This window comes from Nesoenas mayeri (assembly GCF_963082525.1).
Source record: "Nesoenas mayeri genome assembly, chromosome: 1".
Lineage (NCBI taxonomy): Eukaryota > Metazoa > Chordata > Aves > Columbiformes > Columbidae > Nesoenas > Nesoenas mayeri.
The window spans coordinates 94,083,761-94,099,957 of record NC_137541.1 but is presented as its reverse complement, the minus strand read 5'-3'; positions in this window follow the sequence as shown (position 1 = coordinate 94,099,957).

Sequence of the window (16,197 nt, the reverse complement as noted above, 5' to 3'; positions counted from 1 at the left end):
GGATGAACCTTACTAGGCTAAGATATAATAAATTCCATAGAATATCTCCACTTTCATAAGACAATAGTACAATCTGGTTTAGCTAACCAAATAGCCTCTCCTGACTGAAAACTGAGTTTGATGAGATTCTCAAATGCTTCTAAAAGCACATATCGGAGGAGGTGGGCTTCTTTCACTCTCCCTCTCTGGGCCTATTCAGGACCACAGATAAAATGTTCTTGTGATATTTACAGCATTTGGGTAACATGTACAATTAATGTTAGTGAAGAATTGCATGTATTTTTCCTTTATATCTAAATTGAAGTATCCTACAGATTCTAGTTTCTTCTCTTTTTAAGGAACTTGTGAAATGGTAATGACTGTTTTTACTCCTTTGGTTGTATAGACAACAGAAAAGTACAAGTAAAAATAAACCCATCTATTTTCTTATTTCCTTCTCTCTTCTTCGCTTTTTGGAAGCCAAAAATCGTTTTGCTTATTAAGGTTCCTAAATTAAAAATATGTTTCCAAAATTGTACATGTTCCATGCCTGAGGACAGCGTATCTGTAATTTGAAATGCACATTCAGAGCAGCAGTCTTTTTGTGCTCTCTTTTCTTCATCGGCAGAGCCGTAGTTTCATGGTCAAGGCAGAATTAAGTCACAGACTGCATGATGCAGAGTGAATCTTTGGTGACAGATGCTCACGCCACAAACTGGATGGGAAAGTGAGTACTCTGTGGCTATTTTGATCCCCTGAAGCATCAGCAGACTTAAGTAACAAGTCTCATAAATTCAATAATTTAGCAAAATGGAAAGGAAACATTTCTTACTCAAGTCTAAAACACAACACATCGCCTGAAACATTGGCAAGCGCTTGAGCTGTGCCATGACAAATGGCTGCACAACAGCAAAGAGAAACACAAACATGAGGGTCAGCAACTTTTGGTGAAAGGTGTCTATTACATAGGGAGAATTAGTAAGGAACTAGCCCTAGAAAAGAAAAGACGTGGATGATACATGTATTTTTAAAGTAAATGCTGGCTGAGAGGTGACAGATAAGTACGTATTGTGGGCTCTGGCATATCTAGTTGATTATTAAATAGGTTCGGGGTGCCTCAAACTCACACTGCGTGTTGCAATAGCCATGGCAGGAGTGCAAATCAATCCCTTCAAAGCCTCAGCTGTTCTATGCATGTCCCATGGCACCCATGCTCTTATCATCTGCATCCAGAGGTGGGATCTTATATTCTCTATATAAATTAAAGATGCCGTAACTAAGATCCCCAGCTGTGGCCCACTGGAATAATTCTGCTACACACAGCTGTGTTCAGGTGAGGGTGTATTTTTTAATCCAAACGTTTATATGCCATACTTTGCTGGTTCTGAATAGCAGAGGCACTGCAAGATGAATAACCACATAATGGAAATGTTAGTTTGAAACATGCTGGCAAGCATAAACACATTCTCTCTGGCAAAATTCAAGCAGATAATATATTACATTTCTGACAATCCAGAAACGTGCTGTTGTCCAATCTCAAACCTTAGCAGCCAATTTTCTAGAGAATAAAAAAGATTTTTAAAAAACGATTAGCTCCACTATAATGTCAGAAAGGATTTATGTGACCAATGTGTGACACAGAATCACAGAATGTCCTGAGTTGGAAGGGATCCACAAGGATCATCAAATCCAGCTCCTGTCCCTGCATATGACAATCCCACAGTTCACACCATGTGTCTGAGGGTGTTGTCCAGTCTCTTCTTGAACACTGTCAGGCTTGGGGCTGTGACACCTCCCTGGGGACATCTGAAGTCATGAATTGTTACCACTGGGTGTGCCAAACATATGGGGACAGTAATACATGACCAGGGGGTGCAGCATACATCTCCTCAACTTAGGAGAAACAGAAAGACACTGAACTCTGATGAGCTTTCTCTTTGCCAGCCGTACATCTTGAAGCTAGGTCCTCACTCCCCTTTTGACCTCATGTGGCCATTTTTCAGGTCTGCCATGTTTTTGCTGTTTTCTAAGGTTATTTTAAGAATTACCATGTCATTCCAAAAAGTGCCCAAGATCTGGAGAAGGCAGCCTGCCACCGCTGTGCTTTGCAGATGTTCCTTGCAAGGGTGCAGCAAGGAGCACAGGGCTGGAGCACTGGCTTGCAAAACAAGCCAGGTCCCACCACCGCTGCTGGAATTGTCCCCAGATGGGTCCCCAGTGTCACCTGGGGGAAGAGCTGGCTGCTGTGCTGTGGGAGAGCTGCTGCAGAGATCCAGGCAGCATGCAGGGAGGAAGGTTGCCTGGGTAAGATGGCTTTGGAGCAAAGAAGAAAGTGACCCGAGGTGCGGGTCAGAGGCACCAGGTGACAGGGGGTGCAAGCACCAGCAGCCTCAGCCTCCCACGCAGGAGCCCAGAGACTCTCATGTCCTCAGCAGGGACACAGCTATTTTAAGTTTTGGTAAATAAATCCTAGAAGTTTGTGTCAGATGGGCAATATTGGTTTTGCAGTGGGGGGACTGTAAGGCTTTTAGAAAAACTGCATCTCAACTCTGCGTGTGATTACAAGGATTGAGGAACTGTATGGACCTTGCACATGGATGTACCTCAGGTTTTCAGTTCAAAAGGCAAGTTTCCAGCCCGAACCCAGAGTCTGATATGACTCTCTCACACACAGGAGGAGGAGGAGAAGGCAGTGGCAGCCCTGGCCACAGTCACTATGTTGTGCAAACACACGCTGTGACGAGGACCACGAGGTGCGGCCACTCGCCCAGAGCCAACGGTGTGGGAGGAGTTTTATGACTGCTGTTACCAAGGGGACTTTTGTTTGTGTCAAGAGCTGAACAGGCACCCACTTCCTTGACCTGAGGACAGCAGGAGCGAGTTGGCAGGTGACAGAGAGGACTGCAAGGAGTTGCGAAATGTTTGGCAGGTGGCACGCTGGTGGCCGGGTTTTCGGAAGTACACTCGAAAGTCAAAAGATCAGTTTTCAGCAAACCCTGATATTAAGCAAATACTGAAGCTGGGACTTAGCTTGTCTGAGTGTTTTTGCCAAGTGACGGTTTCCACTGGAGCAATATCCTAACAGAGTGTGAAGAGATCCTGGCCTCCCTGGGCATCCAAAGGCTGCCTGAGATCCCTCAGCAAGCAGGATCCTGTTCTGCTTGAGGTCTCACTGAGCCCAGCTGCAGGCAATCACATTCATTTCTACCTTAAAATTCACGATGATGTTTTTATTGACACGGTGAATGTTGTTTTTCTTTTTAAATGCTTCCTTTGCTGAATGCTGTTAGAGAAACTCTGTTTTTCATGTGCTTACCATGCACTATTTTCTTTCCCAAATATATAAATTCAGAGCACTGTTCTATCTATACCTCCGCTTTTTCCCTTCCATATAACCTATTCTAACAATTTTAACAATATCTTTAGGCATGTTTTCAATCTTCCAAGCTTTTTCCTCAGCATCTGTATACAAAGCCTCTATTATTAATACATTAATCACAGAAGAGATTCAATTAAAACATGATACTTAAGAGGAGAAGGGAAAAAAAAAGGAACAAAAAACCAACAACAGAGGCCAAAGTTTAGCCTTGGTATGACTATAACTGCTTGTCACTTCTCTGACATAAACAGAGATTCAAATGCTTGCTCTGGAGCTACATTTTATCTTCTTCAAAGCTTTACTTAAAAATCTATGTCGGCCTACAAGCTTAATATCTGTTCAGTGAAATGCTGACAAAATCCAGCAGCTTTGGATCGGCCCCCACTGGCACAGGTGCTATTTGGTGTGCACTGCTGCCTGGGTCCCGAGGCTCGGCTGTGAAGCAGGGCTGCTGAGATTTCTCATTTCCAGTTTCCCCAAGGATCTGCTCAAGTCCATCACTGAGTTAAATCACCCTGTGATCTGACGACTCAGTAGGATTCACATCGTAGAGGAGCAGTCTGCATCACCTCTCCTCTCTTAGCAAGGACAAGATTTACCACACCACTGGCAGTCATACTAGTGGTTTTTTTTCCTTTTTTTCTTTTTTCCCCCCTTTTTTTCTTTTTTTTTTTTTTTTTGGTTTGTTTTTGTTTTTGTTGTTTTTCCTTCTTATTTTATGTGTGGTTCTTTTCACAGTGGAATACTAGAGATACCTGGTTTATCAATTTATTATGAGATTTTATAAGCCTGAAATGTCTGATGATAAATTGCTAAATATTACCTGAGGTTATAACAGTATTTCTTTCTATATTGGACTTTTCCCAGCAGAGACTTTTTGCACTTCCCTTCTTCCTTCCCATGCCCTTTCTAGATGAGCTAAGATACAAGAAATGCAGCTGAGACTATGGGAGTGCTGATAATAGAGAAGGAATATGACAACAGAATGGGTGTTGATTCCCCTTCCTATTCCTCCCAAATGTCAGTACATTCAAAACGTGTATCCAAAAAATCACAGCTGAGCTGAATGACAGTAATTTACAGCTTTTATTCCTATGATGTATAAGAACATTGTATTTCTAGTAGGCAAAAAAGCACCAGGAATTAAAGTGATTTAAGAAAATCTGAATGTAGGGAAATTATTTCACATGAGAGGAAGACCTGCCCTTTTCTCTTTCCAGTACCATGATATGCACTAAAATCCCTACTGGTATGGCACAGCCTTGTGGATTTGGGAAACAAACTGCAGGGATTCTGGGGATATAAAGAAAACACAAATACTGAGAAAGACTCCTCTGGTTGTAGGAACCAAACAAAAACCATTCTACATAACAGGGGCAAAGATTGAGGCAGATTTTCTTCACCCACCTCCTCTCTGAGTACTCACACCTGAAATGATGGTACCATAAAATATTGGAACAGAAGGTTTCCCAGAGAGGTGGTAGATGCCCCATCCCTGGAGACATCCCAGGCCAGGCTGGACGGGGCTCTGAGCAACCTGATCTAGTTGAAGATGTCCCTGCTCATCGCAGGGGATTGGACTAGATGGCCTTTGAAGGTTCTTTCCAACACAAACTGTTCTATGATTCTATGATCCCTGGGCCATGCAGCCCCTTCTCCTGTCACACGGACTGCAGAAAAGGGAGAGCTGGAAGTTTCCAGGGGGAGCAAGCCCAAGGCACCCATTGTGATCCCCATCCAGCAGCAGAACTGTCCCACCTCTGGAGATGCTCCAGCTCTCTGGCATGTGTGTTACTGGGAGCCTCATCCAGGCACAGCTCCAGGACACCATGCCTTGGCACAGTCACCTGCCTGCCAAGCAAAGGTTTACCCCTGCACCTAGGGGAAAGCGTGTGCTGAAGACATCGCACAACGGGATGTGCCAGAAGGAAGTGTAGCAGAGTAGGGTGAGGAGCTTGTCGTGGGGAGGTATTCATTCAGTGTAAAAACCTGTTGTTCAACACGCCTCTCTGCTCAGTCCTTCTACTAACAGAGGTTCCAACATCACCTCCCACTTTCATGCTCTCAAACCACTTTCAGTGTTCTCAAATGATAATGCTTGAGCCCAGCCGAAACCACAGCCTGCCCAATTATAAAATTGCTTCCAGAAGTCACCTATCATCTTGAGCTTATGTTGCTAAGATAAAACTCTCCTCTCTACTCCGACTTCTGCAAGAGGATGTCTAGGAAGCACAGTGAAGTGAAGCTCTCACTGGGCTAGCACAGCACATATGAGCCCACGTACCAGGAGTGTCCACATGAGTGAGACACAGGTCTCTGGGAATCCAATTAGTTTGTATAAAGACATCCAAAAAGCTCACATAAAGGGTCAGGAGAATTTGATAACAACCGCAGCACCATTTCCAAAGCCATAGATCTTCTTGCTCCAAACGTCTCTTTCTATCAAAGGAATACAGATTTCATAGAATCATAGAATGCCGTGAGTTGGAAGGGAAGCATAAGGATCATCGAGCCCAACTCTGTCCCTGCATATGACAACCCCACGTTTCACACCATGTGTCTGAAGGTGTTGTCCAGTCTCTTCTTGAACACTGTCAGGCTTGGGGCCGTGACACCTCCCTGGGGAGCCTGTTCCAGTGCTCCACCACCCTCTGAGGGAAGAACCTTTTCCTAATGTCCAACCTGAACTTCCCCTGGCACATCTTCCTGCCATTCCCACCGTTTCACTTTTTATTCAGCCTCCAATTTTTAAATCAAATGGACAAATGCACTTGAGTGCATACTTAGATACACACACCCATCCTAGGAGCTCTATCCAGAATGCCAGCACTGTGACTGAAGGGCCATGCTGCCTTTCTACCACGTCAGCATCTGCATAGGATCTATGCATATTCTAGCTGCATTCCCATACTTTTTAAATGGGTAAGCATTAAAAATAATTTACCGAGAGAACATGTATTACCTGAGAAATAGCATTGTTTTCTTCTACTATACCTAAAAAAAAAATCAGATAGGCTTCATGCCAAACCAAGAAGAAAAATACCCTGTCACTTTTTATATGCAATTTAGCCTTCTATTTCAAAATTGGGCAATCATCTCCTTCCATTTTGCTCAAATGTTTTGAATCAGTAAATGAAAAGTATTACTTTGCAAAGTCTCTGACTTCATGTGTTCTCTGCAGGTTTTAATAATTTAGTGAGGATGCTGTAGCACCTACTTTTTTATTCTGACAGATATCCACGAGGACATAATCTTCAAAATGTGGTATTTTCACAAATGCTTTATTGTCTAAAACACAATAGTTTGTTATCCATTTTCATCGGTCTCACACTGAACCTGGTGCACCTTCTTCATCTTTTCTTAGCTGCATTATTGCTTAATCATAGAATCATAGAATCATTTGGTTTGGAAAATACCTCTAAGATCATTGAGTCCAACCATTAATGTAATGTCAAATCCATCACTAACCTGTGTCCCTCAGCACCATATATACACGTCTTTTAAACGCCTCCAGGGATGGTAACTCAACCACTTCCCTGGGCAGCCTGTTCCAATGCCTGACAACACTTTCCAGAAAGAAATTTTTCCTAACATCCAATCTGAACCTCTCCTGGTGCAACTTGAGGCCATTTCCTCTTGTCCTTTCACTTGCTACTTGGGAGAAGAGACCAACACCCTCCACGCTACAACCTCCTTTCAGGGAGTTGTAGAGAGTGATAAGGTCTCCCCTCAGCCTCCTTTTCTCCAGGCTGAACAGCCCCAGTTCCCTCAGCCTCACCAGTGCAGCCTCACCAGCACCAAGCACAGGAGGACAATCACTGCCTGAGTCCTGCTGGCCACACACCAGTGGCCACACTGGTTTCTTTGCTTGTGGCTCACATTTTCTCCAGCTGCTGCTACCCTTGTAGCATGCTCTCATGTTATTAGAAAATCTGTATATCGCACAACCACCATGGTCTGGTGACAGCCTGTGTGCCAGTCCACATGCTCAAGAGCAAGGCTGGCCATGAGTGGCTTTGCTACCAGCATCCTCTCCCTGGCTGTGCAGGTCCTAGGCTGGCGTCCACATGAGAACACCCAGCCTGGACACAAAGTCAGTGCCCTCCTCTTTAAACTGTAACTTTTAGGGATCCTTACATCCTCTTAGTCACTGTCAAAATGAATAGAGCTAGCTGTGAGAGATCTGCCCTTTCTCTCAGAAATGACTAACAAAAGTAAGTTGCATCAATATATAATCTCTTCCAATTCTGCTCCTTGTGCCAGAGCTTGTTATTCCTCCACCTCCAGCATCAGTGGAGATATAGCAAGCTGTGGCACAGAGACTGGCTATGTATAACCACTGATACGCTACCATCTCTGTGCACCAGCCCTTTCCTTTGCAATACTCACACCTCTCACTCAAATCCCCTGTTGCGTACTGTGTAAACATAAGGTGGTGCCCAGTGTCCCTGTGGTCACTGACAGAAGAGACATCAAAGGATCTCAACTAATAAAACACCTGGTAAAAGGAGGATGGGAGAGGGGAGATAGGATACAGCTCACTGCATAGACTCCTCTTCCCAGCCTTTGTGCAAACAGGGTGGTACCCACCATGACCAGCGTGTCGGGCTTCATGGACTACAACAGAAAAAACAGAAGAGGCAGCAGGTGCATCTTCCCAAGCATGTCACTGGGTTTTCTGGGTGTTGGGTTGTTTTCATTTGCTGCTTCTGCTGCTGTTGGGCAACGTGCATCTTCCCTTGCCTGACCAGCCCAAACTCCTCCCTGGTGCACCTGTCCCTGTGATTCCAAAGGCTGCACAGATTCTTGCGTGGGATCTACAGCAGCCCTTCTGCCGTGCCCCTGCCAACAGCACATTCCTTTCTCTATTACAAGTACAACATATTTTCAGGGGACAGGAGGGAAAAATACCCTGTTCTCTCTACCTGTTTTTCTCCAGAATTGATAGATCTTCCTTTCCCCCATTGTTTCTGAGAGGACTCAGAAACACTCCATAAAATAAACTTTCCCCCCAAGCAGCCTTTGAAGAGCGAGCTTTTTGGTTTTTAAAAAAGTGCCTTGCAACAGAACACACAAACATGAGCGGTCAGAAGGCACCACTGTGATTGCCCAGCCTGATGTCCTGGGTGGCACAGGGAATAGGCTGTGCCCCAGAAGGGTGCAGGGAACTCTTCTTCCCTGATAGAGCTCAGTAATTCGTGAGTACACACCTTGCCATATGTCATATTTTGTTCATGGCAAAAGCCTTAGCTTGCGTGCTTTCTTTAAACAAAAAAACCCAACAACATCGCAAACCAAATAACCATGCAAAAGAATTAAAAGGGGGCCGGCGGGGAGTTTGCATTGGCAAAAGAATAAAGCGAACTCATGTGAAATGTTTTATTCCTATGGAGTAACTCCTTCCTTCTTGCTTTCAGTTCTCTGGTTTTTTTGTGATTTAACAGAGGGGCCAGGAGATCTATTCTACCAACACAGAAAGCCCAGTTATTAAAAGACCTGTTAGAATAATAAAACCATATTGGCTCTCCTCCTTCCTTCTCAGCATACAGAAATAATAAAGACATAGCTATTTTACACAAAGACACAAGACCTCCCCCAGCCAGCTCCCTAATAGAGACCCTCTGCTATATTTAGGAGCACAAACAGCTCAACATACTACCAGAGTTTTAGGCTTGTATCAGCCATTTTTACTGACAGAAGTACAATATGTATTTTTAACTGAAATAATAGAGAGTATTCATGTAGAATACTTTGGCTAATAATGTTCTGAAGTTCATCTTTTTTGTACAACAGCAGACTAACGTCACTTGGAGCCAAGGGTCAGTAAAGTATTAAAAATTCACTGTGCCTCCCCTTGAAAAACAATAGAAAAGAAAGTAAAATGTCTTGCTTTAGTTAGAACAAAATTACATTTGATTCTACATGTCACAATTGAAATTATTCTTTAATTCAGTACTGGGAACATTCCTGAAGCTATTTGACAAAAATCATTATACAAGGTCTTTTGGTATTCAGAATGAGTATAAAAATCAACCTTTTTATTAGGTCTCAGTGCCTCTAAATTCAAGGAGAAATAACAAGCTTTCACTGATCCTTCCTTGCTTTTTGGAACCATGGATACAATAAATTGTATATACATACACACACACACACAATTGTTGGCAAAGAAAGAATGAGACTAACCTGGAATCACAGCAAGCCCTGAGGAATTGTGCACTTGCACCTGCTACCCCATCAATTAGGCTAATGTAAGCTTGTTCTTGTACAGTGCGGAGGTTAATGGGATTTTAAGATGCAGAAAGTCTTAAGCACTATCCAGAACGAGATCCTTATTCAGCTTTATCTGCTATTCTGAAGAAAACTCAGAAGGCCAAGTTAACCAGACAATGAAGGCAATTCTTAACATCAGAGCTGAATGTGGCACAATTTTTGTCCTTTCTGAGCCTATCTATACCGGATGAAGTAGTTACTCTCAGCTGCATAATGTGTGGTATACTCAACAGTGTCATTTCAACAGTTTTATTAAGTTTCTTCAGAAGTTAATAACAAATCTTTTCAAATGTCAGGTTCATCTGAACACAGAATATAGCTCTATCTCCCGCCTACTTCCAAATATTTTGCCATTAACGTGATGAAAAATACAGTCTGGTTTGGCCAAACACAAGTAATGAGGAAAGTGCATGAAATAAAGAGATTAGGCTGGGATTTACTGGCTTCCTTGAGAATTCCTATGCTGGAAAGACAAAGTAATCATTATGATCATCTATGTACCATGTGCAGAACGGTTTTAATATTTGAATATTGAAAGACGAGAAAAAAGGAAAGGAGGTAGGGAGTGCAAAGAGATCTAATTAAATATTCTAAGAAAAGCCTGAGCCCTTCCAAGCAGAGATACAGCAGCCTACCAGCTGAGACCAGGCAGAACATAAGCAGTTGATTTCCAGGAGCTGTTCATGGAAGGTGCCATCAGGGCCTCTCTGTCCTCAGCACTCACAGAATCACAGAATGTCAGGGATTGGAAGGGACCTCGAAAGATCATCTTGTCCAATCCCCCTGCCCTTGGCTTTGCCTCTTTTCAGCCCACACCACTCCGCCAAACCGACTGCAGTCGTGCACTAACCTGGAGTCACCTCGGATGCAGGGATAACAAGAAGCAGCCATGTCTCCAGCCCAAGGACCTGTTCGCCCTCCTGGGTCATCCTAGCACGAAGGAGCGGCAAGGATGGAGTGAGATGCAGCTGCTGGAGCCACAGGAGGGCAGCGGGAGGCAGCGGCAAAAGGGAGCATCTTCCCCTGTGTTCCCTCCACAGCACTTGCACTGCAAACTCAGGGGCCAGGTTCTCCCTCAACATCCACACCGAGCGTCCAAGAGGTACAGCCACTGTCGGTGCAACCTCAGCCCTCTGAAATTTCCCCAGGCAATGGCGCTCACATATTTCAGCAATAACTGCTATCTTGTAAACACATTCCACATTCCTCTTGCGTTAAAGCCCACAGGCCAAATAAAGAGCTGAATGGCCTCTCATCTAACTGCTGTATGAGGCCCACTCTGAAGCAGGCCATGTGGCAGGCTTTTAATTGGGAAGGACCTTATTTAGCCTCTTTTGACCTTTCCTAATTCAGTCTCTCTTGGTTTTCAATGAATAATCATTTTCTTGAGCCCAGATGGGAGAGAGATGAGCCATGGGTTCTTTCTTCTACCTGAGTAATACTCAAATCACTTCCAGAATAAAGAGCACAAGATTTTTAATGCAAAGTCACAGCAATGCGTGAGTACCACAGGGATTTCAGGTAGGAGTCCAGTTAAGTTGGGCAGTCTTCCTAACCCAAATAATTTCTTATGAGTACAGGCTGGAAGGTTGCCTTCTGACCATGCCGCAATAAACAACATTGCTGAGTCCTATCATCTTTGCTCGAACCTTCCTCCACAATCTATAAGAAAAACTCAATTGGATTTCCAAATGTAAGAGACCTAATTTTTTGTCATTTACTCCTTCACAACATGTACTTGCAAACTTTTCATTCTTACTGTACATTCAGGATATGTTCATTGCTTTGTGTTTGAAAGAGAGGAGATGTTTTCCTGCAGTTCTTCTCTCCCCTGTCCTTGCAAGTCTGTGCTCCAAACCACACTGTGTGCTCCAAAGCAAGGATATGAGCAAATGGAAATAACTGCTGCTTGCTCAGATTCTCATTTTCCCCTTCACTCCTTCTCTGCAGCAATAACCTCAGTGAAAATAACCTCTGGCAAGTCACTCTGCACATTTCACCTCCAGTTGCCACTTAGACTCTCAGACTTTTGGAAGTCAATACCCTGAATGCAGCTTAATAGCTTTTACTGCTGCCTTTTCATAAGTCAAGAGCCAAGTCTCCAGTGCTCCCTGCAGCACAAGCCCACTCATTCCCATGGACTGGGAAGCAAAAAGGACTTGCATGTGCCAGTTTGTCCAGGACAAGTAACAGTGGACATATGTGCTCCTGTATTCAGAAGATTATATGCAAAAACGTTACATGCAGAACAAAATTAAGATAGGAGACTGGAGAAAGTACAAGAAAGGACAGCACTGAAGAGCTCAAACTTTCCCTGACAGTATTTATAACAACAGTATGTTACATGGTCACCGGGAGGGCTCCTGCTCCTTATCTATCCAGAGCAGAAGCAGAAGACGCTGCCAGTCACAGTGTCACACTGATTGTGCATCCTCTCTCATCTGCAAAACAGATGGATCCAGCCCTGACAACACTTCAGTCTTAAGCCGGTGCAGAAGGATGGCTGATAAACATGGCTATCCGATGCTGCTACTCCTTAGGTTTGATTTCCTAGGGAAACAACATTTTACAGGTGGGTACAAAAGTACAGAGAGATTAAATGCTTTTCCTGATGTCCTTCAAGAAGTATCTCATCTCCAGCTCAGCTCCAGGTCTGTGCCTCAGTCCAGCTTTGCTGGAGCCGATGGTGCAGACTGGGGTGCCCTCTCTGGTCCAGCGCCCAGCTCCCCATGGCACCCCATGGTATAGTGGAAAGCAGGAGGCAAAGCGAACTGGATCCCGCACCCTGGATCTCTCTTGGAAGGGGTCCCATGGGCCAAACATGGGGAATATACTGTGAGAAATGTCCCCCTTTTCCCACATCACCACTTGCCCTCAGTCCCTCTTCATTTTTGCCACTGAGGCAGCTATTCTTCCTATCCTCCGCTGAGGAACATTTCCCTTGTGAAACCCCTCGCTGTTTTACGATCTCTTTGGCAGAAAACTCTCATGTACACATTTGCCCCTGGCTGCATCACCCTTTAGGTGATGGAGGAAAGGAGACACATCTGATATTAATAGGTCTAAATCACCTTACTTGCAGGGGACGTCTCTCCAGGTATGACAGAGGGAAGCCAGGGTTACTTAGCAGCTCATGGGTAGGTCATCTGCATTCCCAATCCCACTGTCCTACCCCCCATGCCAAACTCCAAAGGCTAGATGGGAACCTGGAAATGATGTTTAAAAGGTGCAGAAAGGAAAAGACCCATTTGGGGACTTATCCCATTTGTCCCCAGACTCCCTTCTTTGAACACACCATGAACGTTTTACTTCAATACTCAAAGCCCGATGAGATGCATGTTATTAATTTATGACGGTGACAAGATTATTATGGTTAATTTAATATGTGCAGGCACTTAACTAACTACTGTTGGGAAATATTTGTCATTAATTCAAAAATTTCCTGCCAGCAATTAGGCAGATATAGCTCAAGTGAGCTGCAGCAATCCAGCATGACATAAAGAGCTCTCATCTGCCATCACCTTTACACGTGACTGTACAATACTTGAACACTGCCTGATTTAAATAAGCACAACAAAATGTGCTGCAGCTTTCATAAATTAAATGGCATTGGCATTCAGACATTAGAAAAATGTAGCTTAAGAGTAAGCTCTTTCAGATGTAGGAAGGGGAGCAGAGAGGCACAAAACCTCCCTGTGAAGAGCGAAAGGGCCACCACTGGGAGAGAGGGTGGAAGAGAAGCATTCCTCACCAAAGCTCAGAAAGCAAAGCTGTGTGAGCAAAAGCTATTTGTGGTGAGTTTTCCTCCCACCTCCCCTGGGTCTGCCATGATCTCAACCAAGGCAGGTAGGGCAGAGTGAAACCACCAAAGCCGCTTCATTCAGGGGCAACCTGTCATGCATGACACAGCCCTCCAGGCCATGCCATTCCTGGAGAGGGAACTCAAACTGCTGTTTCGTTTGCTTTCCCAGGGTGGCAGGCAAAAAAATCCTGTGTGTACAGAGCTAGTTACAGCAACAAATTGAAATTCCTGCCCAAAACGGCCAGTTTCATGGCACCTTTGCAGGGGTCCTAGTACTTCTTGGCTTTTTCTGATCCCTTGGGCAGGTTCAAAGTAAGAGAAGAGATGCTCAGCAGCCATCCAGTGTTTCACAGAGTTTAGTGATGAATGGTTTTGCTCACAAAGGCTCTTTAGCTCTGTGTTTTTGCAAGTCCTTCCACTATCAGATGCAATCCACCTATCAACCCTCCCCAGCACAAGGCCTGGCCTTTTTCAGTTCTCTCATATGATACAGTCTCCTGAGGAACAGCATGTTTTGGTACACCTAAATCTTCAAGCTTCACATAGGCCTCTCAGGATAAAACTTGGGAACATACTACTAGAAGGGACTTCCTGAGCATTTATTTAGTCCTCTGTTGTTGCTGGCAAACACTCCATATAATCCTTTCACAGGCTGACTAAAGTCTTATTTTGAAAACATTCAATGTTTTCCATCCCTTTGACTGAAATGGTATTCCAGAAATTTGTAACTCTAATGGTTAGAAATTCCTGGACTCAATGGCCAGTTTATACCTGTTTATTAATGGTTGAACTCAATGATCTTAAAGGTTGTTTTCAACCAATACAATTCTGTGATTCTATGATTTTTGTCCCAATGCAATCCCTTTCTTTAGGCAGCTTTTCTTTCTTGCCAGGAGTATTTAGAGAAGAACACTGTCCCCCCTTTCATCCGTCATCTGTGAAGCCAAACAAGCCATGGCACCTTAATCTCCTCCCAGAGGAAAGCTCTCCATTCTCCTGACCATCTTACTAACCCTCCTCTGCACTTGTCCCCCACTGAGCTCACCTCTTCTGACAGACAGATGCCCACAACCAGATACTGGATCCCAGATGGCCCCTTTCCATAGCTAGATGACACATGGGTCACTCCTGGATTTAAGCTCCCCAGCTGTTGGCAGACAGGCAGAGGGGAAAGCGTTCATCTTCCAGCTGTAGCCTGCTCTCTACTGCAGAGTCCAAGGACCTGTCTGAGCTGTTTGCTGTCAAGAGATGCCATTCTGTGAAAGACGTATGTTTCAATAACCTTCTCAGACTTCATTCTTTCCTACATCCAGCCACCCAGATCGCTGATGCTGGCTGCCAATACCAGACTACAGGACCTGTTCCAGCTTCTTTTCAAACCCGAAGCACCAGCGTACACTCCCTTGGCTGGACTCACAAGGGCCCAGCCATCTGTGTATCTGCAGAATGTCTCTGGTGTAGGTGTAATGGGAAAATATTTAGCCTTTTACATGCAGTTGGCAAATGTACTAGCTCAAGCTCGAGGAAAATCTGACCCTCTCTGCTTAGGGGCCTCCTTCCTTTTAACATTTTTTTCAGACAGTTTAAAAATATTTGTGAATTATGGCGACGGGCAGGGAATGAGATGTCTAGCAGAGCTCCAAGCTCTGACAGAAGAGCATTTACAAGAGGACACTGCAAGGCTTTGTGAACAGAAGAAAGATCAGGGAGTGCTGGACAACTTAATCTCCCAGGTTCCACGCTACCCTCTGAGGGTGCTGCTTTAATAGAACAGCTAGATCCAAGTGATCAAAGAGGTTTCTACTGTTAACTGTCTCCTGAAAGTTATTGACCTTGACACCGGAACAATTAAATGAAATGTGAAGCACCTCCTCAAACAGGTATTTCTCCTTCTCTGTCCTATATCACCTAAACACACAGTAGTGTGAAGTTACACACATGGGAGGGCCTTTTGTAATAAAGAACATCCTGAGCTGCACAATGATCCTGCTCTGGTATAGATCTTTTTCCTCTTAAGTGGACACATACACTGTGGTTCCTAGGAACGGACATACGAGTTGTCCCACATGTGTGACAGAGACAAAAAACTCGGGATAGCAAATTAGACGTGTACACTTTGAAAAGCAGCGCTGTATCAGGTATGCAATGTGAGACTCTGGGAATTGTTTTTCTGAATACTAAGTGTGGAAAATATCAATTGAAACGGCACTTAGTCTCTCTAAAGAAATCAACTCCTCAATGCCTTAGAGTCAGCACTCAAATTAAACAGCTTCATATTAGAGATAATTAAAATGTATGGCTTAAAAATAATCCAGTCTTTTCTGTCCCTATTCAGAACCTACCACTACAGCCTCCTGTGCATAAAACCTACAAACATGCTTGCTGTGAACCTGTCCCAGAGATGTGCAGCCAGATCTTTGGCCCATGTCACTTGGCAGGCCTCTGCTGAAGTTAACTGGAGCTATGCCAAATCGTATTGCTGAAGACCTGGTGTTTATTGTTTATAGACTTCTGAAAAAGGCAAGCTAAATAGCTTGTGCGCACCTGGAGACATCCATTTCCACATTTTTCAAAATATGAAAACCGTCTTTTCTGTGAGGAGTGGTCCTTCAGAAAACTATCATGCCAGCCCTGTACCAGCACTAGATACAAATATACTCTGGTATAATTCCTACTATCTCTGCTATCTGCGAACAGAGAAGAGAGGCTACAGCACAAAGAAGGTGATATTTTTCCTAATTTTTTTTTTTAGAACGGTACATCAGTT